General features: G+C 41.8%; 1 protein-coding gene across 4 annotated transcripts in view; it reads right to left on the reverse strand.

Annotated features, from left to right (window-relative positions):
- Positions 1-26300, reverse strand: part of il1rapl2 (interleukin 1 receptor accessory protein-like 2) — a 311687-nt gene extending 285387 nt beyond the window's left edge. For all 4 annotated transcript variants that reach the window (XM_046406986.1, XM_046406983.1, XM_046406985.1 and 1 more), the window contains exon 1: positions 25401-26300. The gene's annotated coding sequence lies outside the window, so the exon portion shown is untranslated. The remainder of the gene's footprint in view (positions 1-25400) is intronic.
- Between the last annotated feature and the right edge of the window lie 388 nt (positions 26301-26688).

A 26688-nucleotide genomic window follows, 5' to 3' on the forward strand; every position in this document is an offset into this window, starting at 1 on the left:
TTCCTTGTGAAATAAACAGATGAAAACAGAGAGAGAGCAAGAGAGAGAGAGAGAAAGAGATCTGCAGTTCTGTATGAGTGTGCTCTGTGGTCATGGCAAAAGTGTATGGTCTGTCGTGAGCCTGTGTCTTCATGTGAAGAGTGTGACTGTGTGTGTGGGCTGAGAAGGGACACAATATGGCACCATTAAGCCACTTCTAATAACATCACATCCAGCATCAAGCCTCTAACATCACAGTGGTCTCTGTGCAGGCCTGTGTGTGTGCCTGTGTGTGTCAGTCTTTATTGTGTATATGCATTTGTGTAGGTGTGTTTATTATCTTTGAATATCTTCAGGTGTCCCTGTACATACTGTGGTTTACTTTTATTGATTGTGGTTTAAGCTGGTTGTCCAGGTTCTTGTGCTTGATGGGAGATTTTTGTTTATTTGTGTGTGTGTGTGTGTGTGTGTGAGAGCATGTGCATGTGCTGCATGTGACAAGCAACGACACTGTACTGAAACACTGCGACTGACTGGTGAGGTTCCTGTTCCTGCTGATGCAACTGCAGCTAATGTTAGTTGACATAAACCAAAAAAGTGAGTTTCATAAATATATCACATGCCTACTGTGATAGAAACGATACATAAAAATGCACTTTTACTCAATTATGAGTGCAAACCTGCCTTACCCAAGACTGACATTTGCACCTTTGTGGAATGGAATTTTTAAATATAGCAAAAAATGAGTTGATTACCATTGTCTGCTTTTTCTTCCTCTTCATCCTCATATCTATCACATCCTTCATATCCAAGGAAACTCTGATGCCTGAAGCTTTAAAAGGTTTGTTTGTTCTCAGAAACAAACACATAATTTCTCATTAAATTCCTGTTTTCTCCCAACTGGTTTAACTAATGTCACCAAGCTGTAACAGTGTTAAGCCATTTCTGTACTGGATATATACACACATATACTGTATATGCAACTGTTGTGAGAATTTTCTTCTAAATGATCCTATATGTGTCAGGCTTTTAGTTTGTAGACAGACTTCCTGTTTTATTTTGGTTGCCCTCACTTCCTTTTTGTGTTCATTCTTGGTTTCTTTACTCCCTATGATTGCTTATTGTTTTCACCTGTGTCTCGTTTGCTCCTCCCCTCATGTGTATTTAAGCCAGTCTCTCCCAGTGTGTCTTTGTTAGATTGTCTTCTTCCCTGTAAGTAACTCTCTGGCGTTTTCTGTATTGTTTCCTCGTGCACTAACCCTGTTTGTTTCCTCGACCCGTTTTTTGCCTCGTGATTTTGTACTTTTGCCCCGCTGACTGCCTTTTTGTGTACCGAATCCGGACTGTTAATAAACCGCCTCTCTACACCTGTCAGTCTCTGGTCTGCTCTGTGGGTCCTGTTGTCCGTCTGACCCTGACAGTACAATCTAACCCAAACCATGGACCCCGCAGATTCAGAGACTGTCCGCGAAGCACTGAGAAATCAGGGCCAGTGGCTTCGTATGCATGAAGAACAAATGGCTTCTTTGAGACAGGAAGTAACCGAGTCAAGCAAGCGCCAGGAGGCGGCATTTGCTATGTTATCTTCCCAGCTAAGTCAGCTGAAGGTCGACCAGCATCTAGGAGAAGCTACAACACCCTCCAGCGAGCATGCGGCTGCATCTCCTGAAATGGCTCATTTACAGCTGTCTAGACCTGAGAGGTTTTCTGGTGAGTCTGGTGACTGCAGGCCGTTTATTACCCAGTGCGAGCTACATTTTGAGTTTCATGCAGCAGCTTTTCCCTCTGATCGCAGCAAGATAGCCTACATGATTTCTTTTATGTCGGGTCGAGCCAAGGCCTGGGCTACAGCGGAATGGAACCGCCGTTCAGCCATCTGTACTTCCCTGCCACTATTTTTAAAGACTCTTACACAGATTTTTCAGACTGTTGCTCCGGGTCGAGAGGCCGCCAAGGCCTTGGTTTCTATGCGCCAAGGCAGGCGTAGTGTTATGGACTATGCCATTTCCTTCAGAACATTAGCAGCAGAGAGTGGATGGAACCAACCAGCTTTGGTGGATGCCTTTTTTAATGGGCTTTCAGAGCAGGTTAAAGACTTTCTGACTCCTCTTGACCTGCCTTCTGAGCTTGATGCGCTAGTGTCCCTAGCTTCTAAGATCGACAAGAGATTACGGGAGCGTGACCGGTCCAGGAACTACCCTTCCTGGAGGTCCTCACCCGGACGCATCCCGGCTCCAGAGCTCACGACCGACACCAGAACTGACACGGAGGAACCTATGCAGATTGGACGCACTCGGCTTACTCCTGAAGAACGCCTACGAAGACGCAACGAGGGTCGATGCATTTACTGCGCTCAGATGGGTCACTTCCTGGAGAATTGTCCCATTCGCCGCAGCACTCCCTCCCGTCCAACATCTGTGCTGGTATGTGCCTCCCCTAGTAAGAACAGATCTTGCCGACAGTTCTCTCACGTCACACTCTCCTCTGAATCTCTGTCTCTCCCCCTTACTGTTCTCATTGACTCTGGTGCTGATGCTAGTCTCATCGATGTAGACCTGGCCAGGAAACTTAACCTCTCGTTTGTCCCTCTAGACACCCCCGTGCCTGCCACTGCCCTAGATGGCCATGTGATGTATCTGGTTACCCACTGCACCTCTCCTGTGACACTGATTTTTCCCGACTCTCACACAGAACAGATAACTTTCCACCTTTTTGAGGCACCGCAACATCCACTTGTGCTAGGTTTTCCTTGGCTAACTCTGCACAACCCCCACATTGACTGGGTCTCTGGCAAGGTTCTGTCATGGGGAGGTAACTGTAAGACGCAGTGTTTTGCAGGTCCTCCCATTTCCAGCCTGGAGGGGGTTTTCACCTCACCCGAGGAGGTGGACGAGGAGGAGTTTCCTGATCTGTCCTCAGTTCCATCCTGCTACCTGGACCTGAAGCAGGTATTTAACAAAACCAAAGCCACTACACTTCCCCCTCACCGACCTTTTGATTGTTCCATAGACTTACTTCCTGGTACCTCGCCCCCCCGTGGCCGCTTGTACTCACTGTCGGGACCAGAGCATAAAGCCATGGAGGAGTACATCGGAGCTGCTCTTAAGGCCGGGATTATCCGGCCTTCTTCATCTCCTGCTGGAGCAGGGTTTTTCTTTGTGGGGAAGAAGGACAAGACCCTCCGACCCTGCATTGACTATCGTGGACTCAACGACATTACCGTAAAGAACAGGTATCCCCTTCCACTCATTTCCTCTGGATTTGAACTCCTTCAGGGAGCTAAGGTATTTACTAAGTTGGATCTACGCAATGCTTACCACCTGGTCCGCATCAGGGAGGGGGATGAGTGGAAGACTGCTTTTAACACTCCCACAGGACATTATGAGTATCTGGTAATGCCTTTTGGACTCACCAATGCCCCTGCTGTGTTTCAGGCACTGGTGAATGATGTTCTTCGTGAGTATTTGAATAAGTTTGTTTTTGTCTATTTAGATGACATCCTGATTTTCTCTCCTGATATGGAGACTCACGAGAATCATGTCCGGCAGGTGCTGCAACAGCTATTATGTAATCAACTGTTTGTCAAAGCTGAGAAATGTGAATTTCATGTGCCTACTGTGTCTTTTTTGGGGTTTGTGGTGTCTGAGGGGAGGGTCAGCATGGATCCCATGAAGGTACAGGCAGTACAAGATTGGCCCACACCCACATCCAGAAGAGAGGTCCAACGGTTTTTGGGGTTTGCAAACTTTTATAGGAAGTTTATTCGGAACTTCAGTCTCGTTGCTTCCCCGCTGCATGCTTTAACCTCCTCCAAGGTGCAGTTTCGCTGGTCCCTCCAGGCGGAGTCAGCCTTTCAAAAACTCAAGAGCAGCTTTATCGTCGCCCCTGTGTTGATTCTTCCTGACCCTAAACGGCAGTTCGTGGTGGAGGTGGACGCCTCTGATTTGGGTGCAGGGGCGGTGCTCTCTCAGCGTTCCGAACAGGACGACAAGCTCCACCCTTGTGCCTTTTTGTCCCGCAGGTTTTCGCCTTCGGAGAGGAACTATGATGTCGGAGACCGTGAACTGCTGGCCATTAAGCTAGCTTTGGAGGAGTGGAGGCATTGGCTGGAGGGGGCCGAGCATCCTTTCCTGGTCTGGACGGACCACAAGAACATTGAGTACATCAGGACAGCCAAAAGACTTAACCCTCGACAAGCCAGGTGGGCCCTTTTCTTCTCCCGATTTAATTTCTCTATTTCATATCGCCCCGGCTCTAAGAACATTAAACCTGATGCCCTGTCTAGACTATTTAAGGGTGAAAGCGTTCCCAAGGAAACGGAGACAATAATCCCTGAGACGTTGGTTGTAGGTAGCATCACCTGGGAGATTGAGGAGCGGGTCAACAGGGCCAATCAAGGGATTCAGGTTCCTCCGGAGGTACCACCCAACAAATTATTTGTCACCCCCGAACTGCGGGGTCCTGTGATTACTTGGGCTCATACATCTCTGATATCTTGTCATCCTGGTTTCCGCAGAACTCTGACCCGGGTGCGAGAGAGGTTTTGGTGGCCTGGTATGAGGGATAATGTACGCGACTATGTGGCAGCCTGCACAACCTGTGAGCAGAACAAGAGCAAGAACGTCCCCAGTGCTGGACTTCTCCAGCCCCTCCCTGTGCCTCAGCGGCCCTGGTCGGACATTTCCCTTGACTTTGTGACCGGCCTACCACCCTCTGAGGGTAACACTGTTGTACTCACAGTGGTAGACCGTTTTTCCAAGATGGTCCGGTTCATACCATTACCTAGCATTCCTTCTGCCAAAGAAACGGCAGAGGTGCTATTGTCTCATGTTTGTCGAGTTTTTGGATTTCCCAGGAATGTCCTGTCTGACCGGGGCCCGCAGTTTGTGGCTCAGTTCTGGAGGGCGTTCTGTCAACTCCTGGGTGCCACAGTTAGTCTGACCTCAGGCCACCATCCTCAAACCAATGGGCAGACGGAGCGGTTAAACCAGGAGCTGGAGAAAGGGCTCCGCTGCCTGGCTTCCCAGAATCCCACATCTTGGAGCAAGTACGTCATGTGGGTGGAATATGCTCACAATACACTCCCCAGCACTTCCGTGGGCATGTCTCCGTTCCAGTGTGTTTTTGGGTACCAGCCGCCTCTGTTTCCTGCACTGGAGAGGGAGGTCTCTGTTCCTTCTGCTCTTGCCTTGGTCCGCCGTTGCCGTCGGATTTGGGCTCAGGCTCGTCTGAACCTCCTCCGGGCTTCCCAGAGCCACAAAAAGTTTGCGGACAGGAGGAGGAGATGTGCACCAGCTTATCAAGCCGGACAACGGGTGTGGTTATCCACTAAACACCTACCTCTTAAGGTGGAGTCCCGTAAGTTGGCCCCTCGTTTTGTTGGACCATTCCCTGTGTCAGAAGTTATTAACCCTGTGTCTGTGAGACTCAAACTTCCCAGGTCTCTTCGTGTGAACCCCACATTTCATGTTAGTGAGGTCCAGCCTGTCAGGACCAGCCCGTTGGTCCCACCTACCAGACCCCCTCCTCCCGCCCGGATCGTCGATGGGGGCCCAGTCTACACGGTTCGGAAGCTGTTGGCTTTTCGCCCCCGGGGGAGGGGTCGTCAGTACCTCGTGGACTGGGAGGGTTACGGACCAGAGGAGAGGTCTTGGGTCTCCTCCCGGAACATCTTGGACCCAGACCTCATACGGGAGTTTGAACGTGACCACCCGCATGATCCTGGGCCTTCTGGAGCCGGCCGTTGAGGGGGGGGTACTGTCAGGCTTTTAGTTTGTAGACAGACTTCCTGTTTTATTTTGGTTGCCCTCACTTCCTTTTTGTGTTCATTCTTGGTTTCTTTACTCCCTATGATTGCTTATTGTTTTCACCTGTGTCTCGTTTGCTCCTCCCCTCATGTGTATTTAAGCCAGTCTCTCCCAGTGTGTCTTTGTTAGATTGTCTTCTTCCCTGTAAGTAACTCTCTGGCGTTTTCTGTATTGTTTCCTCGTGCACTAACCCTGTTTGTTTCCTCGACCCGTTTTTTGCCTCGTGATTTTGTACTTTTGCCCCGCAGACTGCCTTTTTGTGTACCGAATCCGGACTGTTAATAAACCGCCTCTCTACACCTGTCAGTCTCTGGTCTGCTCTGTGGGTCCTGTTGTCCGTCTGACCCTGACAATATGCTGTTTGCATATAGGAAATTTATATGGGGGAAATGAAGGGAGTAAGAGATGGGGATGACATGCAACAAAGATCACCAGCCAGACGTGAACAAGCCTCAGCTTCTGGACCGCCAGGTTGCCCCACAAGTGGGCAACTTTAAACACTATTTGCTGTCAAAATACATTGAGGACAAATGGATTATCTTGAAACTGTAGTCAAACTACATATTTTTGTTACAAATTCAATCAGTGGGATGCTAATACATGCAGTGTTACCTTTTACGCTGTCAGACTGATGTGCTATCACTGCTAACCTCCAGTACCTACACTGAATGCTGTTTTAGCAGTGTAATATAGCTGAGCATATGTCGGCCCACTGGTGTGGCATTTTTCTACTATGAAACTATAACAAAAAGCAGAAGAAAAGATAAAGACTTGGGATTTATCCACTCACATTCCACAGTGAATAATTGTAATAAGTATTGTGCAACCTCATGTTGCACCTGACAGTGACAGGCTCCCAATCTCATTTTCAGGGCTTTAAACACAGCCTTTGTGGCAAGTCACGCATGGTCTTATCCAGATGCAGAAGCTACCCTTGTTCTGAGGGCACTCCTGTTGCCCACCCAAGTTTAAATCAAGGTTTGTACAGAGTAAAATTTTGGCTGTTATATTTTGGAGTTCAAGAATATATTTTAATTTGAATGTACTTGAAAAATGCTTCTTTTCCTACATAATCTGGTGTTTCATTTACACACTCACTCATGTATACGAATAATACATTAATATTTGAAATAAAAGGATCCTATTGTTATATTTGCTTGTTGTCTCATGCCATCAAAATTAGCAAGAATTAAGAGATTTACCCCTCCCCACAGATGTTGACACTACAGTTACAGCCTTGCTCACTGATGTGTTGATACTAAACCCAAATACATTTAGATATTAGCAAGCATTCACTCCAACTGGTTGATCCAAATATGGTCTTTTCACTTCTGAGCCAGTTAAAAACAAGTGCCTAGAGAAAAATTAATTCTTTAAAGGCCCTGGTAGCTTGTGATTTTCCCAAATAAGACATTAACAAGTTAAAAAAAAAAAAAAACAATAATAAAACAACCATATGCAGATAGAGACATAAGCACAAAAACATATCAAGTAGCAGCAGCAGTATTGAGATTTCACAAAGCGTGACACCCCCATATGGAAACACCATATGTCCTCATCAATACAACATACTAATTCATAATACATACCCACACACAGTGGCAAAATGACACAACAGCACACAGTAGCACACACAAACATCAAGTCAGCACAGACTCTCACACACACAAACTCACACACAGTTTAGTTGGTGTAATGACCCATTTGGCATTGAGCAGCATCTGTTTAGCAAATGAAGACTTGTAGTAGAGATGTTAGTAATTTTCTCCCTGACACAGTGAGCAAACAGGGAAGGCAGGATCCTCTTTAGCACTTACAACCAACAGCCTGTCCTGTTCCAGCTCTGTGTTGTCATTCTTCGCTCTCCTCCCTGTCCCTCCTGCCACTATCCTCTCTACACAACCACACACAAAGAGAACAGAAATGTCTCACTACCTTCCACACAAACCTCTCCAAAACGCACAAGAAAAGTACTAGGGTCACTGACAATGAAAAATTATTTTTTCTCACATTAAGAAAAAGAAAATACACATCTTCCCAAATTATCCTTTCACTCATGTTGCTTTATATATTTTCTTTTCCCTTCTAGGCTCTTCTTGAGGGAGGATCAGGCAGTGGCAGCCTGTACTTTCTGCTCTGTCATTATCAACCAGGAAACAAGTGGAAGGTGATTATGGCAACCTTATGCAGAGAGAAAAAGCTCCAGAGCTTTCCTTTTCTCCATTACCAAGTTAAAACATTAAGAATTTACTGTATGAGCAAGGGTATATGGTGTATTCACGTGTATCACAGGGCCCTATTTAATGAATGTAAAGCTGCCATAATACATTTGCTGTATTGTTGTTCATTCTCTGAAATGCACAAAATAGGCTATTAAATACAAGAATACCATTGCACAATTGTGGCATTATTTTTTACTGTCGTTAGCACCTGTGAAATCATTTCTTCTGCTGTGTCCTCTTGTTTTATGGAACTTTGACATCCCTTTTTGCCCACAGCAATCAGTTAAGGTTCATGCATGAACAGATTTGTGAATTCAGAATAATTCCTCCTCAACTTCATTCAAAACAGTATTTCTTTGCAAAATCCTTCAATACACGATGAGCAACATGCCATTTCCTCCGCAGTCTGTTATTCTCACATTTTTTTAAAGGAGGACAGGTACACAGGTCTTAGATGGACAAATGATTAGCTGATTGCAGTGAGTCTAGCTGAGCACGTAAAAGAGGAGTAGCCAGTTCATAATTTCCTGTGTGCAGTCTGTAGATTGAATTTTCTACAAATGTGGGCTGCACTGTCCGTGAAACCCACACGCAGGTCGGAGGTCAATGCCATTCAAAATGCACTTTTAATTGCAAGCGTTGCGTAAGCTCCCCTTTGACCCTAACACACACACCTGAACATGTAGACAAACAAAAGCAGACTAACATGTAACACAAATAAATGTGTATCTTACACATGAAGAGCAACCTGGGCTATGAAACAAGGCTTATATTTCCATGTGTGGAATTTTCCATGGGTGAATCTCAGGTACTAACTCTATGTGGAACTTTAAATTGGGTGTCATCTAAGGTCACACACTGACAATGATGAGAGAGGGGAAGTATGAAAAATTGGAGGCTAAGAAAGTGAGGGGCTCTATGAAGAAAAAACGACAGGTAAGGGTCATGGAAGAGAGCACTGGATGGGGAAGAGCAACAGAAAAAGACATAGGTGAAAGAAAGGAGAGGGAGGCAAAATGGCGATATGATTCATCACCTGCACACACACATCCAGGTCCTCTCAGTATTTCACTTCCTACTTTGTTCGCTGCTCTGGCCATCTCTTTTCCATGTTATTCAAGGGTCCTGAAATATTGTAATTGTGAGTCATATTTTGAACAGAAAATGTGTCAATGTAGAATCATTAAGATGTTAAAGCTTAAATGTTATTTTCCAACACATTTGGGCTCCAATGACTCAAATTTATGATTAATTCTGTCTTGAAAATATTCATTTCAACAACATCATTTTACAGTTAGCATCCACTGTGTTACACTACTGGTTTAGGATTTAGATTTGAAAAAAATGTAAAATTGAAATTAAATTTTTATTGCAATAGACATGTGCTGTACACACAGTACAACACACACTGAAATTCTTAGGAGGATCCAGAATCAGTGTAGCTAATAGAAGAGTAACAAAGTTAAATCTAACAACAGAATGGAAAAAAAAGAAAACCTACTTCGGATAACTTAAAGTTCTTCCTCAGCACCATGTCCCTCACTATACACATGATGTGATGGTATTGGTGTCAGAAGACAGATTTCAGCTTTCTCTATCAATATAGCACACCGTGAACCGTGAACACTGATTGTACACCCACACAGCAGGGCAGTCTTTCCTTACAGGTCTCAAGATCTTTTAAAATGTCTCTGTGAAAAGTACAGATGCTATGTCCTCTAACGAGTGGAACTATATCCCTCTGTTGCCTGCACCGTCTGTCTCTTCCTCTCTCCTTGTACAATTTTCAACGGTCGTAAATCAACGTCCCAGCATGTTTCTCTGATAACATGAGACATTTATGAATAATAAATGGAGACTCTCCCACTCCCTATTATTTATTGACATTTTATGTCATATTAGAGTAAATGAGAGGGATAAGAAGGACTGGCAGGTTGTCATTATGATCATATCATATTCTCCTTTTGCAAGGCATTGTTTTACTAAATTAATGGGAGGTTTCTAGTTTCAGTCTTTCATGACCCACAGAAAAGATTATGACTATTTTTTTATTGCACATTTTGAAACTGTGAATAGATTGGGTTGTTGGAGAAACACAAAGAACAAGCACAGAAACCACAGAAATTTCACCATTGACAGTCGACAAGCAGCTGTTACGTTACTGTAAAGAAGATCATCTTTTTCGAAATGGCGCCATTCTGGGCATGCAAGCCGTATATCATGACATATATTATCCTCAGAAATAGTATTTCTTTTTCCATTGGTGATGTGTCCTGTTATGCCCAGAAGGCACAGAAAAAAGCACCATCACCTGAGTATAAAAATGCAGCCAGTATGAGTCCACACATACAAGAGTTCATTTAAATTTCCACATCAATAACATCAGTTCTCTGAGCAGAGCACCAACACTCCAATCAACACTTGCCACATGGTGCTTAAAATGAACACTGGTCAACTTTATGTGGCAAGACATCTTAACCCACAGCAATGTCTAACACCCAGCCTGTCACACGCCGACCCATAGACAATGATGTTTCCTCTGTGATGTTGATGATCACAGGTCTACATTTTAAAGACGTGATGATGTGTTTCAAGCAGCAGCGATGACATTTAAGATTGTGTGAGTAGCTGCACATGATGACACTTACTGCGTTTTGAGCAAACAGTACAACTTCAGCATCACCAAGGGAAATATCACTTGTACAATAAAATCTGTGAAGCACGAGAGTTCATTATTGACCTTAAAAAATTAGTTAAACACACAAACCATTATGTTTTTTCTGTGGCTGTCAGCCTTTGGGCCTCCAGTCGAAGGTCGGACTATAGGCTTCAATGTGGTGAGCAGGTTACATCACTGCCAAGTGACAGAGTGGCTGCAGGATTGTTTGCAGGTGTGGGCATGTTTATTTGTGCTTTAGAACGTAACCACCACAAAACAATAAAAAAATAACACTTTAGTTCTATGATTTACCACTTTGCAGTCGCTGTAACGCTGCTGCCTCTCTTCATTCACGGTCTAGCTCACTCAACCAACGCTGGTCTCTCAAGTCAGGGAGGAGGGGTCAGCCAAACAGCTGAATCCCACTCATTCTGTGGAAGTGAAAAATAATTTGTTTATCCACCCCCCGATTCTGACCAGCTGCAAAGATTTGTGGGTTAGTAGCTTTTCTGTAATCTTGTTGACAAACAGAGAAACAAGTGGAGGTGATTATAATAATAATAATAATAACACAGTGACAACCTCTGGTTTTTCTTGAAGTCAAATTGAGTGATAGCTGTGATTGGTTCTTCCTCTCAAGTCAAATGCTGTAAAACACAATGATTGTTCTTAGTTGAAACAAGCTTGAAAATGTCAAGTAAGGCAATTTTCACCTTTTGACAAGAGTACTTTGCAACAGTGTGAAAAACATTAGGTAATCCATTACTTAAGACCCATCTTCTTCAGGAGGGAACAGTGCCAACTCATTTTCCACTGCAAACTGAGTGAAATAAACACAGAGAGAAGAAAATAGAACAAGTGTTGCATTTCACAAGGCCAAATCCCTGAGCATGACTAGACTAGATGAGCTTCAGGACATGAGCTGACATTATGTTTTATTTCAATAACATTGCCTTTGTGTAGTTACTAGCCTTGGCCATAACCCCAGTGGGAATCACACTCACTCACACACACAAAAACACACACACACACACCGAAACAAACAACATGGTCTTTCACTTTGCTTCCATGAATTAATATGTTGTCTTTAACACAAACTTTTAACCTTCAAAGTGAAGGTTTGAATTCATTTCCTGTTTATTTTTTTTTATTTCTCACACACACACACACACACACTTAATTTTCCTTGATATTCCCTCTGTATCCCTTTTGAGAACCTGCTCTATTGATCCTACAATGTTCCACTGGGACATCCATGAAATAATGTGCAGGCAAGATATATGGCTCACACACACACAAACACACAGGAAAACACTAAAATAACACACTGCCATGCACACACTCCCACACTTACACATGGTAGTGTTTATCGTGCAAACACACCCTCCCTCACACATATGTACACTCTTTGATACAGAAAGACATACACAATGAAACACAGAGTAGTGCAATATTTGTGCTGCATAAACACACACACACACAGTTACAGAGGGAAGGAACCTATTTAAATGCTAAGTAAGCGGTCTCTCCCTTTTGGGGAGATGTGATTATACAGCCGATCTCATAAGCAATGCTTCACAACTGGATTTGCACATGTAGAACTTAATTACAAGCGGCCTCGCTTCTCTCTGTGTGTCGTATTCATGGGAGTATATCTATTGAGAGAGGTGGGATTGAAGCTATTACCTCGCATCTCTCTCTCTCTCTCTCTCTGTATATGTGTGTTTGTAAAGGCAATCTATCAGCAGTTTAGCCAAGATTAATGTTTACACAAACAGGTTTGGGCTCAGTTGCCAGTTCTCTGTCTAAACTCTCTCTCTCTCATCGTTTATTCCACTCTCTCCTTCCTTTGTTTTAATGTGTGTGTTGCACTCACTTGTTTTCTCTCTCTCTCTCTCTCTCTCTCTCACACACACACACACACACACACACACACACACACACACACACACATTTTGTGGATCAAAGTAAGTTCTACTGAGTAGACAAAATTGGGTAAATGAAGAGAAAGCAAAGAAAATGTGATTACTGAAGACACTTTCTATCATAGTGTTTCAGTTCCAAGAGACCATCATGGTCAGCACTGAAAACCAGAACCTTGGAAGAATGCAGGGCGGATCAGCTATAACTTTTTAGCAAGCTAATGCACTAAACTAAGACTGTGAATATGGTAAACATTTTTAACTGTGAAATCATAATCATCATATTAGCATGTGGGCATATAAGAATACTGATGTCAGCATGTTCAAAAGCAGTGCCTCTCCGAGACACTATGACTGCAGGCCGTCAGTCTTGTTTCACCTCACATCTGTTCAGTGGTGTGATCAGATCGAATCCGAAGTAAATTTTCAGCCCACAACAATCCATATTTCAGTCTAGTCTTTTCACTTCCCTGCCTCTGGAATGATCCAGAATAAAGAGCTAAATTGAACTCAAGTCAAGATAACACTCAATCTCATATGAAACAGCTCTTTAATTATTCACTTTATGCAGCACCACCAGCTTCAAGTTTAAACCTTTTCTTTTCCTAATCCTGTAGATTCTCCCTGACAAAGCTTGTTCTCCCAAACATAAACTGTTACACTATATTTAATGAATAATGCAGGAGAGGCTCCTGCTTCAGAGCACTGCTATTCTTGTTTTACACTGGTGTGTTTACTTGTCTTTGGTATGTCTGAATGCGTACATTTTTTAAAGTCATTTATTTATGGTATTTATTTCTGGGAAGCTGTAGTGCAGGAACAACATATATATATATATCTATATATATATATATAGATATATTATGTATATTTGAATATATGGAATGAAACTCTGAATATATTGAATGAAACTCTGAATATATGGAATGAAACTCTGAATATATGGAATGAAACTCTGAATATATGGAATGAACCTTGAATATATTGAATGAAACTCTGAATATATGGAATGAAACCTGACTGACGTCATCATTGCTGCCATCTTGTATCTTTAGCTATGTGCAGCGGACAGCAGAAAAGAGTCAGCCAGCACGCAATTTGGTTGCAGCTATTTTAAACAGTGAAGACTTAATAAACACACTGGCGAAGACCGGAGACTCAAACTGCCCAATACACTACTTCAGAGGATGAAGTTCGCTCTTTTTAGTCGGGAACGGGGTGGACCTTGGCCTACAGGCCAGGCCGTTGCCATGCCATCAGCATCAACCTCACAGCAGTGCCCCATAACAGCCCCTGTGTACAATCTTCGCCCGTGTTGTAGCTATTTTAAACAATGAAGACTTAATAAACACACTGGCGAATGTTCGCCTCTGCACAAGAAAGGTGACAAGACAAAAGAGTTAAGAATAGGTAGGATTTATTTAAAACTAGATGAGGGCTCTCAATAGAGTGCATATTTAGCGATGCACCGGTACCGATACTGCGGTAATATACTTGTACTTGTTAAATGTTCACCGCGGTGATCAGCAGACGCAGCGTGCAGTGTAAGCGGGTATAAAGATGTTGATTGTTAGCAGTGAACATTTAACAAGTACGAGTATATTAACGCTGTATCGCTATCAGTGCATACCTAAATATGCACTCTATTGAGAGCCCTCATCTAGTTTTAAATAAATCCTACCTATTCTTAACTCTTTTGTCTTGCCCCTTTCTTGTGCACGGGTGCCAGTGTGTTTACTAAATCTTCACTGTTTAAAATAGCTGCAAACAAATTGCGTGCTGGCTGAATCATTTCTGCCGCCCGCTGCACATAGCTAAAGATATAAAGATGGCGGCAATGGCGACGTCAGTCAGCTTTCATTCCATATATTCAGAGTTTCATTCCATATATTCGAGTTTCATTCAATATATTCAGAGATTCATTCCATATATTCTAGGTTTCATTCCATATATTCAAATATTAATTTCCTGAATGGCATGCCATGATATCTCTCTCTCTATATATATATATATATATATATCTATATAGATATATATATAACCTACTACATAACTATATAACCTGTTTCCACTCATCCATTACCTATTCCTGCTACTCTTATGGGGTGACAAAGGGTTATTGAGGCACATACTGGTGGAGACAGTCTGACAGGCTCCCAGTCCACATAGTGTAATTACTCTGAGTTTAACTTCAGTACATTTGCATCGATCTGGCCTCACTCTTTTTGGTGTCTAAAAGATACTATAGTCAAGTTTTTCATGTTTAGAGACATGTGGAGTTCTGCAGTCTGTTGGAAAAAAAAGAAAAAAAAAGTGGGGACAGTCTTTAGTTTATTCAGTCTGTGACACCATCAGAGTCACCATCACCAGATTCAGGGGTGGTGTGGGCTGTCTGGCCAAGGAGCCGGTGCAGCTTAGCATTATAATGTTCCAGCTGCAGTCACACACAATGAAGCCTTGGAGACAAACTTGTTTACCAAATTGTTTTTTTGTGCAACCACAAGTTTCTGCAGCCTGTGTTTAAATTCAGTCAAATGGCTAAAACAGGACCATTTTCAGTAATGTCAAATGAATCCAGTTATACATTTATTCTTTTTTTTCCTAAGTAGCAACACTTATAAATTCTTTGGTAGCACTCTTGTCCAATGAAACTAGAAACTGTGTTGTGTCTCTCCTCTCCATTAATAAAGTTGTGGCTGCTATGAAGAGAAGCTGACGGAGATAAATGGAGAGTTAGAAGAAGGAGAGAGAGTCAGGCAGGGAAGGAAAGAGAGCCAGAGAGCAGGACACTCGGGGATAGAAGAAGCCTCTATTGTTTCTTATTTTCACAGGCACACACACACACATACACACACCATTTCTATTTTCTGTTGTGCTGAGGGGACTGAAAAAGAAGAGTCCTCAGAGGACAAACAGGTTAACCTGTCGTTTTAAAGTCTACACACACCTCCCACACAGATATACAGAGGGTTGGTTCAGATCTAAATGTCTTCATGGAGAAATACAATGAGCAGGATATGTATAAGAAACTTTTTTCCACTTCTAGATCATCCATCCAATGGACTAAACATATTAGAAAATAGAACATGATTTAGTCTGAATCAGATCCCAATGGTTGAACTTTGGAGACCTCCCCTTATTAGAATAAAATATCAAAGGTTTATCAAAGCTATAAATGATTCTGTGCAACAGCCCCTGGAAAGTTGAATTTGTGGTTTGACACGAACCCTTATTAGGTTCTTGTGTCAGATGAGCTTGATTTCTGAACAAGTCCATGTACTAGCAGTGGCGCTTAACTGGCTGTGACTGTGTCTTGCCTGTTGGCTTTAATTCCCCCACTGTTGATTTGAAGCCATTTAAACTGGCTGTGACACGTATAATCCCTGTTGATTTTAATGTATTTAGAGCTGTCTTTGATCAGAGCCATTTCTTGGCACCTTTCACTGAAGAATCGAACAAGTCTGACAAGAAGTAAAACCTTGTGTAAGGTCTGCATGGCAAACTGAGCCATATTCAGTCAGGTGGTAACTTTCACTTCTAAAGAAAAAACAGTGTAATCATTAAACAACTATAGCAACTGGATAATTGGCTTTGATGTAACATTTCACCCGTTAGTCTTGACTTGTGACTTGCATGTCCTGAGGTCTTGACTCAGGCCATAATAGCCAACTTGGACTTTTCCTTTTACCTGTTTTGTCCTCAAATATGTGAAGCCGCTCAGAGTCTAAATTTTGTAGGTTTTCATTAATCAGTCACCTCAGAAGGTGTTATCATGAATGTTCTACCTCTCTACCCGAATGAGAAATGATCAGTGGATGAAGCCACAGGTGTAAATGAAAGCATGCAGCCTTTTCATTCCTGCATGGCACATTAGCCACCCGTGTTCTAAAACAGACATTTCTAAAGGTGACAGAAACATAAGCAAGTCTGAGCAATTTGGAAATGTACTGGTGTGCTCGAATATATGCACTGTCATGTGTTTTAGCCCATTTTGCAATTTAACAAATAAAAGCATGACTAAAAAGATGAAAAACATTTGATTACTTTTCTACATTCCATGCAGCTTGAGACAGTTAATCCATAAAAGAATTTTTTTTTGTGCATAAATGACATGCAAATTACTAGCAAGTTATTAGCAGGTCTACTGATTTGAAAACTCTTCCAATTGGTCTGTTCAAGGACAGTCTGAATCTTCATTTTTTCCTTTTTTTGTTTTGATCTTTTTGGTGTAAAAACTGGTTCATTACCATCAACAGCTAGTGTGGAATGCGTGAATATAAACTTTTCTGCAAAGTATTTTTAATGAACTGTTACCATACGAAGCATCATTGGGTTGATATTCTGTTTCCTGAAGATAAAAACATCATCATCCAACAACAGCTTCCTGTCTTGTATTTTAAATTATAATCTTAGAATAATAATGCCGATTTACATATTTTCAAATAGAAACCATTTTCATTGTAAAATTACTAATTACATTGAATGATTTTCATTTTCATGTTTTCTTTTTGCTCATCTTGTCAGACTGATTTTCTGGAAACTTATTTATTAAATGTGCTTGACTGCTCTATTTACTCTCTGCTGTATTATCATAACAAAATAGTAGTTTGAAAGGTAAGAAAATCAAAATAGAATCAGCAGATAAACGTGTCGAATCAGTTTTGTAGGATGCTGATCTTTGCCATATTATGGTTGCTGTTTTAGCAGGCTGGGGCTGTACTGTTGCTGCTGTGTACACTATTGCTCTATTTGATCAGAATCCATAGGGATTGGCCTGTCAGACCATGTTAAGTCAACTAAGGATAGGCTAAACACACTGGTAGATGTGCTGAAGGGTGAACTAGAGAGTCACAGTGAGGCGGAGGGGTGAGGGGCAAGAAGATAAGAGAAGGAAAAGGACAAGAAGCAGTGACATGCAGGGATAAAAGTGGAATAGATTCTTGCAGTTCATTTTTGTAATTAATACAGTATATGCTTTTTCATTCTATTCCACTGCTTTAGCAGTGTGGTAGTTATTGATGGAATATTTATACAACTTATATAGCACAATAAGAATACTGTCACAGCAAAAGGCATTAAAAATACTGAATTTTCTGATAGAGTTTTCTCCTGAGGTTTCTATTCTGCCTGAGTTGTTGTAATTGCATATGATGTCATTAGGAGTCCATAGTAAACCAGAAAAATAGGTTGGTTGCCAATGACTTGCAAATCAATCCATTTTGTTGAGCCAGTTCCCCATTGGTAGGACAAAAACACTATTGTCAATTATGGCTCTCTCAACAACTAAGGGGAAGATAATGGGCATTCCTAAGAAGTCATGATCCCAGTTGTAGAATAAGGGTGAGAAATGTGTGTCTTTGGCTTCAAAGTTAGATCAGGAATTGCCATTATGTGGATTATGAGCATATCAAGCTGATTTCAACTGAACATAACCATAGCAGGCCATAATAGGTCATTTTAGGAGTTTTGAACAAGTCTTTACTTTAAGGTCGTGCTGACATCAGCAAGGTGGTGCAAGATGAGAAGTGAATTCTGTATTGGGGAACTTATGTCTCCCCCTTCTGGAAGTGAAAGCAATCACACAAACACTGTTGATGTTATTGTGACACCATAGGCTCCACCATACCTTTATTTGCTAGTGTACTCCACCAGCGTGGGTGCTATGACTTTCAGCTCTGTCAAAGCAAACTTTTCTGGTTGATATAAACCAATCAGCCACAACATTAAAACCACTGAGAGGTGAAGTGAATAACATTAATCATCTGTTTGCAATGCAGTGTTCTGCAGGGAAATTTGGGTTCCATCCAATCATGTATGATTGGATGACCTTCCCCATGGCAAGTGCTCTTCCCATCAGCAGCAGCCTCCCCACAGCTGGACAATACACCCCATCCCGTTTCGAAGACAGCTCAGGAATGTCTCAAGGACCACAACAACGGCCTACAGACTCCCAAGATCCCAACCTGATTGAGAATCTGTGAGATGCACCGGAATAAGCTGAATCCACCCTCCAATCCTCAATGCACAGGACCCAAAGGATCCAGCATTCCGATACTGGTGACCACAAAATACCCCCAGACATCCTCTGTCCTGTCTTGAGATATTTAACAGGATAAGTGAAGTGAAAGCCACACCACAAAAATGGCTTAAAATGACTGGTTTTGTCTCAAACGCATGTTTATTATTTGCACTGCAAGACATTGTTTATTTAGAAAAGCATAACCAGTAGTTGTCTGTAACGCTTTAATAAAATGTTATCTCTGGTCAGGACAGTCTCATATTGCATGTACTGCATTAATTTCTGAACTTATCAACATTCAATGTGATTTCTTATTGATATGTTATGATTAGCGAAAGAAAGAAAAGGAATCAGAGTGAGTAACATCCACTGATATATCCTCTGATATCATTGCCCCGAGTGTTTATGTACATCTGTATGTGCACGTGTATGCACTGTTGAACCCAGATTCGCTGAACTGTGATGTGTTCCTCACAGGCACAGGACTGGCCCGGCTCACATCACTAGTGATGTGTGTTTCTGTTTGATGGGGGCAGAATTCCCCCTGAATGCTCCACCCCCTGCACTCCCACCAACACCAATGCAATGCAAACATCGCATTATTATTATAATTGATAAATTACTGTTTTACTTGATGCAACGGCTCTGTTTAGCCCCAAAAGACCTTTTACCATTTGCACACAAGAAAGCCTTACAAATTCATGAAGTGATGTAGATGCACACACTTTCTGTTTCTGCTCTAGCCCGATTTAACCATATCCCTTATGATAGAAGCAGGGGGATGATGTAACATGTATAAAGACAATCATATCATCTCAGTTCTTGAGGATATATGGCTTCAAAGCTATTTCCTCTTTCAACACAAATATTTTCCCTGAGTTGTAAAATTATGTTATTTAAAAACCATATAACAAGCTTGCTAAGTTGCTAAAGTTTTGTACCTTTTAAGATTTAATGATAAAACATGCATTGTACTCGCCATGTATTGTAATAGTTGCTATTTTAGACAAAAGGGTTTAAAGGCAGGACAGTTTTTCTGTTCCATCTGATTTAAAAAAACTGCCAGGAGATGAAATACTTTGGTATTACACTGTTGCCAAGGTTTCTTAAACTTTGAGTTTTCCCCTCTACCCAGGGTGCTGAAGAAAAATGTAGTCTCACTCTGGGATCCAGTCTCATTCAAGCATATTGCCTCTTTTGTCATGTGACGACATGCCAGAGAGAGGCCTGCGACCAGAATGTCTTACACAAGGACAGTTAATAGCTCCAACCCATACGCTGTAAATGGCAAGATGAGTAATGCTGCAAGGGACACTGGTGTCTAACTTTCAGAGAGGAGAAACATTAAACTTTGTTGCTGGAGGCATTCCGACTAACTGCAAGTCTTTGCTATAATGAGACCGAAGGGTAGAAAGTGTGTTGTCCTATTGGTGACACAGCTGAAAGCAAAACTCAATCATCATGACAATCTTTTTTTTTACAAAACTTCTTATATTTATGTTGAGGTTAATTAACACACATGAAGGTCACTGACCTTCAACTGGATGATCTTTAAACCCTCGTGTCAGCAGGCATCCACCCAGCTGACGATGAGCAAGACACTGAATCACAGAATCCTTATCAGCTGCAGGGCTCTTATCTGAGCTGAATCTGACCTCCACAGATATGAGCTGACCTACAGGCACCATTAACAGTTCCATAACAACACGCATTACCATTATTTCTCGTAACAGCAGCATCCATCCTGCATGTTTTGCAGTTTGGTGGTACCTGTGACTGCTTGTCATTTTTCAGTGTTCCTTCCCAAAGTTTTCTCGATTATAACACACTCTTCACACTTTATCTACGAACATCAGCCAAGCAAACAGAGCAGCAGCACATCAAAGGCAGACTTTATTAGCCTAAAGATTAGAAAAAAGGGGGAAAGCCTGCCTGTGCAAAAATAGCAAAATCTGCGTACCAGCACCTGTAAACACATCCATTGGTATTCTGTATGTTTGTTGTGGCTTCAGAAAGAGTTATGTGCCAGACTGTTTCTTTGTCAGGGGTGAATGACTCTTTGGCATGTTTCTGTTCGCCAGGAAACCTGGCGAACAGACTGGTTGCAACCAGGCCCTTTGCCCTTTAGAGCAAAACAGGCTATCTCTTTCCTCCGTGCTTTTAAATAAGTCAAAACGTACAACTTCTACGCTCACAATTTTACTTTGACCAACTGGTCACAAAGTGGATGCTCACACTCAATGCAAAGCAGCTGTTTTTGCCCATTTAAAGTTCCAATTAAGTTTCATTCAGACATGCAACTTCAAAAATATAGATGCAAAGAGAAAAAAAACAACCTTTCTTTGTACAGCTCTACCTCTACAGCAAAGTGACCTGCTCTAAAACACCTATATATAATGACTGTTGTGATAAATGCGACTTAGAAATAAATCCAATTTGACTCGCGTGGCCTTGCCACTTCTGTGTGCTTTCAGTTTTTCAGTTATTCGGTATGCAATTATCCAGCAGGCTGAATGTATTTCTGCCTCTTGCCAAAATGCCATTGAGCAAGTTCTTTCATATGACACAAAAATAAAGACTCTTTGATCACTTCAGCGTGCATGACATTAAATTATCCTAGAGTTTCACAGAAGAGTAAGGATTCCTCCATTGTATGACATCACTTTGATCAAAATTGCTCTTTGAATTTTTTGCAACACACAAGTCATAATAGTATCTCACATGCCAGGCAGCATACGACTGATCAGAGGTTTCTATGTAAAACAGAAATCGTATAATCAGGACCACAGAGCTCTGGAGAAACTGGATTTAAAGGTGTGAAGGGTTTCCATTGGTAACAACAGATTTTATGCTTCACAATGAATTTCAGTGGAAGTTGGCTTTATCATCACTGGCATGAAACACAATCACAAGACTAAATGAAAACTGAATAATTTAACAAGCAATAAAAACTTGGGAATGCTGAAGTCCATTTCCATTTACTAGTTTGCTTGTCCATCACCTGGACAGAAGTGAATTGAACTAACCTGTATGAAAAATGCTAAAGCACATGAACCTCACTGCTGCCATGAATAGTACAATGTCAAATTTCCATTTTTCTGAGCCAAACAAAAGGACAATAAAACTTCTGTGATACCATGGTGTGAACTCCATCTGCCGAGTAAGATCATATGACATGAGGTAAAACTCATAAACTCATGAAGACGCTTGAGGTGAACAGTAAACTTGTTTATCAAGCATGTCCATTCTGTATTTAATGTTTCATGCCAGGTCGAGAGGTAAGAAACCAGTGGGGATCACTTTGCCTTGAAGGTAATGCTTCCTCGCTGCTGTTTAGGAAACAGCTTATATTTGATTCTGAAGTTTTCATTTTTTGAGAGATTTCCAGTAAAAGGCCATAAACAAGACTACAGTAAGAATAATTGGGGCAAACAGGCTGAATCTACAATCTTTCAAAGCTACAGTGATGCAGCGTATAGATCTTCAATAGCATCTTGGCTCTATCTCTCTTCCCTTCTTTGACTCTTGTTCATCCTGCTCTCTTCTCAGCCAGTCTCCCCCTCTCGTATATTTCCAGTGCCTCGTCATCCCCTCCACGATTTATGGATCTCTCTCGCCCCTCTGTTCTCTCCTGTCCTCATGTCCCTAAATCTATCCTCCCTTCTTAATTCACTATATCTCCTCCCATCAACCCTTTTACATTCTCTCCATCCTCCTTTTTGTTAAAAACTTTTTTCCTCCTTGTTCTTTGCCTCCTGCATCCTTGACGTCCTACGTCCATCCCTGCCTCCCCTTTAACTGATTCACTTCACAATTCATCACTTTCAAAATCACTAAATATAAATTACTTGGCTTTACAATAGTTCTACAGAGCTGATTTTACAAGTTTTATATAGATAGACAGATGATCACATGGGCATTATGGTTAGACAGAAAAAAACTTTTCAAACTGTGTTGACTTAATTTCTGTAGATCAGCAGGGGTTCACTATGCCACAAGAGCACTGACAAAATCTATTCATTTTACTGTGGAGCAATTATGACAGAGAGAAGAGAAGACATAACTTTGTCTCACGGACTGTATAGAGAAGTGGGTGTAAAACCTGTGATAACACCCACTGGGTGTCATGTGGGACATCATCTTGGGATTTCTGGGGCTATAAGCAGGGTCCAAAATTAGCACTTGCCAAAAGTGCAAGTAAAAATCTACACTGGCAAATAAAATAAATGAGGTCACTCGCACTGGTGGGTTGCTGAAAAAAGCCTATGTTACTACAAACTCTTATCATTACTACTACACACAGGTTAATTGCCCAATTTAGTTTTGCTTTGATTTTGAGTACTAACAACATAGGACTCCCAATTATTGTACAACCTCAGTGTGCCCCATTGTTACAGTTATCCAGCTAGCTCAGTGAGAAGCAGCGTTTTACACAGCTCTGCTCTGAAGAGCACCGGGCTACGTAGCAGCAACATCGCATGAACAGGGACTTTTATGTCTCTTCTGTGACATGGTCATTTTCTTATAAGCTAACATACAATCAGACTTCTTCGTGCAGTCAAGGGAATCGTGCCCTGCTGTCCATTGGAAAGAATACCAGTATAAGTCACTTCACTTCATGTTTCAGAACTGGAAGCATAAATAAATAAATAAACAATGTATGTACTCTGTGATTATATGTCACATCAGACATTTTTTTCTACAGAACATGTACATTTACTTTTGATACTTTAAAGATCAACTTAAATTATTCTGTTTGCAGCTACATAAATATCTGCTCTGCAAATCATGTTTACCTATGTCATGTATATACTCTGTTATTTTTTTATAGTACTCAGTTATTTTATATTACTCTGTTATTTTGTATTTTGTGTGATTACTGACACTTTCGTTTGCCTCTTCATACTGCAATCCTGGCACGGCAATTTCCTGCGGGATCAATAAAGTTCTTATCTTATCTTACTTTATTTCATAAAGCATACCCCCCCTAATTTTGCAATAAGTGATTTGATGAGACTCCTGTAGTTCTTAATGCAGGACATTTACTTTGAACTGGGTATTTGTATTGGTACATAAAGAATGAATACTTCTTCCTTCACTCGTATACTTTTGCCTCCTATTTTTTTTCCTCTGTTACTTCTCATCACTCCTTTCCATCCTGGTAATAAATGACCTGTGTTGGTCAGTGTGACGAACTCATTCTGCTGCCAGTCCGTCTACCTACTGGTCAGATCTATAAGACACTAACGTCACACTATAAATCAACACACACACACAAACACACACAGCTGCAGTCTCTGGATACGCAGGCTGCCTCCATTCTCACAATTGATGCTCACCTTGTTGCTAAACAGCCAAGATAATTAAACCACACACATCCCTTACCCTGTGTGTGTGTGTGTGTGTGTGTGTGTGTGTGTGAGTGTATGAATGTCCTGGTGTTATAATGTAGCATATACACGCATGAATACATAATAAATGACATACATCCTCTCTGTCTTCCTCTCTTCTTTCACACACACATACACGCATATTACACTACAAGCGCACATTTTCTTTCATTGCCTTTGCATTCCAACACACAAACACATACATACAATGTCTCTTTCTCTATACACACTCACAGAGACAGAGAGAGAGAAAGAGAGAGAGAGAGAGGGAGAGAGAGAGGGAGAGAGAGGGGGAGGGATTGTGTGAGAGAGGGAGAGAAAGCACCTGCTGGGCTGTAAAGCACTCAGACAAACAGCGTCTGTGTTTGGGAAGACTTGAACAAATGGGAAAATTATACAGTGGAGCCAAAACGGTAGCCTTTCACCCAGAGGTGTTTCACCCCAGCCAGTGGAAGGAAATTCATGGAGCATATATCCATTGTTGTTTTTCTGTGGGAGCTTCATACACAGGCATATATCAACACAACTCGCAGAATTGTCCCTATGTTTTAGTGATTTGTTTGGTTTACTGAAAGGCACCAATAGGCACAGAAATTCTAATGCTAAGAATGCTAAGAGTCCAGATTGGAGGCTCTGGTCCAGAGGCCCTCTTTGTAAGCACTCTTAACACGTCTTGTTGGAAAGTCAACCAAACAACTGTGGGAAACTAAGATGCAAACAGACACAGAAGAACTACCAAGAGAGTGAAATGGCCACCAAGAGATGCTGAACAATCATAAACGGTAAGAAAAAGTCATCAAGAAGCAAATAAAAATACATGTAAATTGGAAAAAAAACCCTCATATTTTCTGCATTTTAGCCAACTTTGTGTGTGCGCTGATCCTGCACTTCATCTCTGACCGAGCGCTCCTGCTCTTCCCTTGAGGGACTGTCTTTCACCCACGATGCCAAGCTTTTAGCGCACTCATGTTACTTCATACACACACATGCTATACTTGATGAATGAATAATGAAGAGTTCAAGGACCAAAATAGTCCAATCAAAGTGTTAAAGACTCGAGTTTTGCCAGTTCAAGTTGTTTATATCCCCTGCTCGTTAATTCACAGACAACACACAAACCATTTGATGACACGCGCACACACGCGAGCTCCCTCTCCCCCTTCTCTCTCTCTCACTCACTCGTGCGTAAAAACACTCGGTCTCTCACCTCTAACAGACACCCACGGGCCAGGCGCGCGCATACACACAGACGAGCGACTAACTCTTTCTTCCTCTCTCTCTCTCTTTCTTCCACACACACATGCACACATACATGCACTAGTCGTGCACAAACACCCCATGAAATGAACTCACCACAAATGCACGTACACACGGGTAATATCGAAGCGTGATATCCTCTTACCTGGTGTTTCAGAGGAACTAATCCTGAGTCCGCGCGGCGCTGATGACAGAATCTTGAACAGACTAAAAGCTTAAGATTTGCTGAAATAATTCCACCTCTGGCTCTCTCCTACTGCCAGTTTCTCGGCTCTGCAATGTGACGGGACGAAAGACTGATGAATGAAAGGACAGGCTACAGGATATCGTTTCTTCTCTTCCTCTCTGCCAAAAACAAGATTTAGCCTACAGCCTACAACAGGAAAGTCTTGGTAGCTGCAGAAAAAAAGGAAAAGAAAAAAAATGAAAGAAAATAAAATAAACTCCTCTTCTCGACCTCGTTCTCCGAAATGTTGGAAGGCAAAGTCTGCAACCAATTAACCGCAATTACGCATCCGGTCCTTCTCTCTCTTTTCCCTCTTTTCCCCACTCCGCCCTCTTTCTCTCCCACTCCTTTCTTCCAGGACAGGACGTAAGAAAGAGACGAGCAGGGAGACCTGTGGGTTCAGTCTGTCTCTGTCTCTGTCCGGGCAGTGGTGTGGAAGAGTCGCTCTACTTTGCGCAGCCAAAAATAACTTCCAATCTTCAAACTGGAATCCCGAGAAGCACTTGCGCTGTAATAATCCTTATTAAATTCTTAAAATAATTTTACATCGAGGCTGTTGTGGCAATTGCGAGCTTGTAATCACTCCTATAATACTTACGGTACTTTCTGTCCTTGTATATTCTGTTTGTTGAGGAATATACAAGGGCTTTAATTTGGTTGGTGGTACTCAATGTGAGTGCTTATATTTATTCTTAACATTCATGTACTATTTCTAAAGGGATTTCGACATTTGCTAGTATATATAAGCTTTATTATATAGTTTTAAGTTAGCTTTAAATTTTGCTGCATGATACTCCTTTGTTTTAGACGTGAAACTGGGAAAATGGGCAGAAAATTGTGATAATATAATCAATCAATAACCAGAGTCCTTCTTTGCGGGATCGTGTTATTGACTAATCAATTAGTGAATCCGGCGCTTTTGAAGAGGCATCTTATTCTGCCAACAGCGTGCAACTGCCGTGCTGGGTTCACTTCGTCTTAAAACCCCCACAAATCCAAGTTTGCGGATGATAATGTCCAACAATCAAACAACCAATCAGTCAGTTTATCAGTAACAGTAATAAGTCCATATTCAAACAGAAGTCGATAATATAAAATGCAAGGTTTCAAGACAGTCTCTCCTCTCTTCTGCTCCTTTTCTCCTAACCCATCCGAAAAGACATTTTTGGAAATAAGAGACGACGCGTGTTCTCCATTTCTGTCCTCC

The sequence above is a fragment of the Scatophagus argus genome, chromosome 12 (assembly GCF_020382885.2).
Source record: "Scatophagus argus isolate fScaArg1 chromosome 12, fScaArg1.pri, whole genome shotgun sequence".
Taxonomy (NCBI): domain Eukaryota; kingdom Metazoa; phylum Chordata; class Actinopteri; family Scatophagidae; genus Scatophagus; species Scatophagus argus.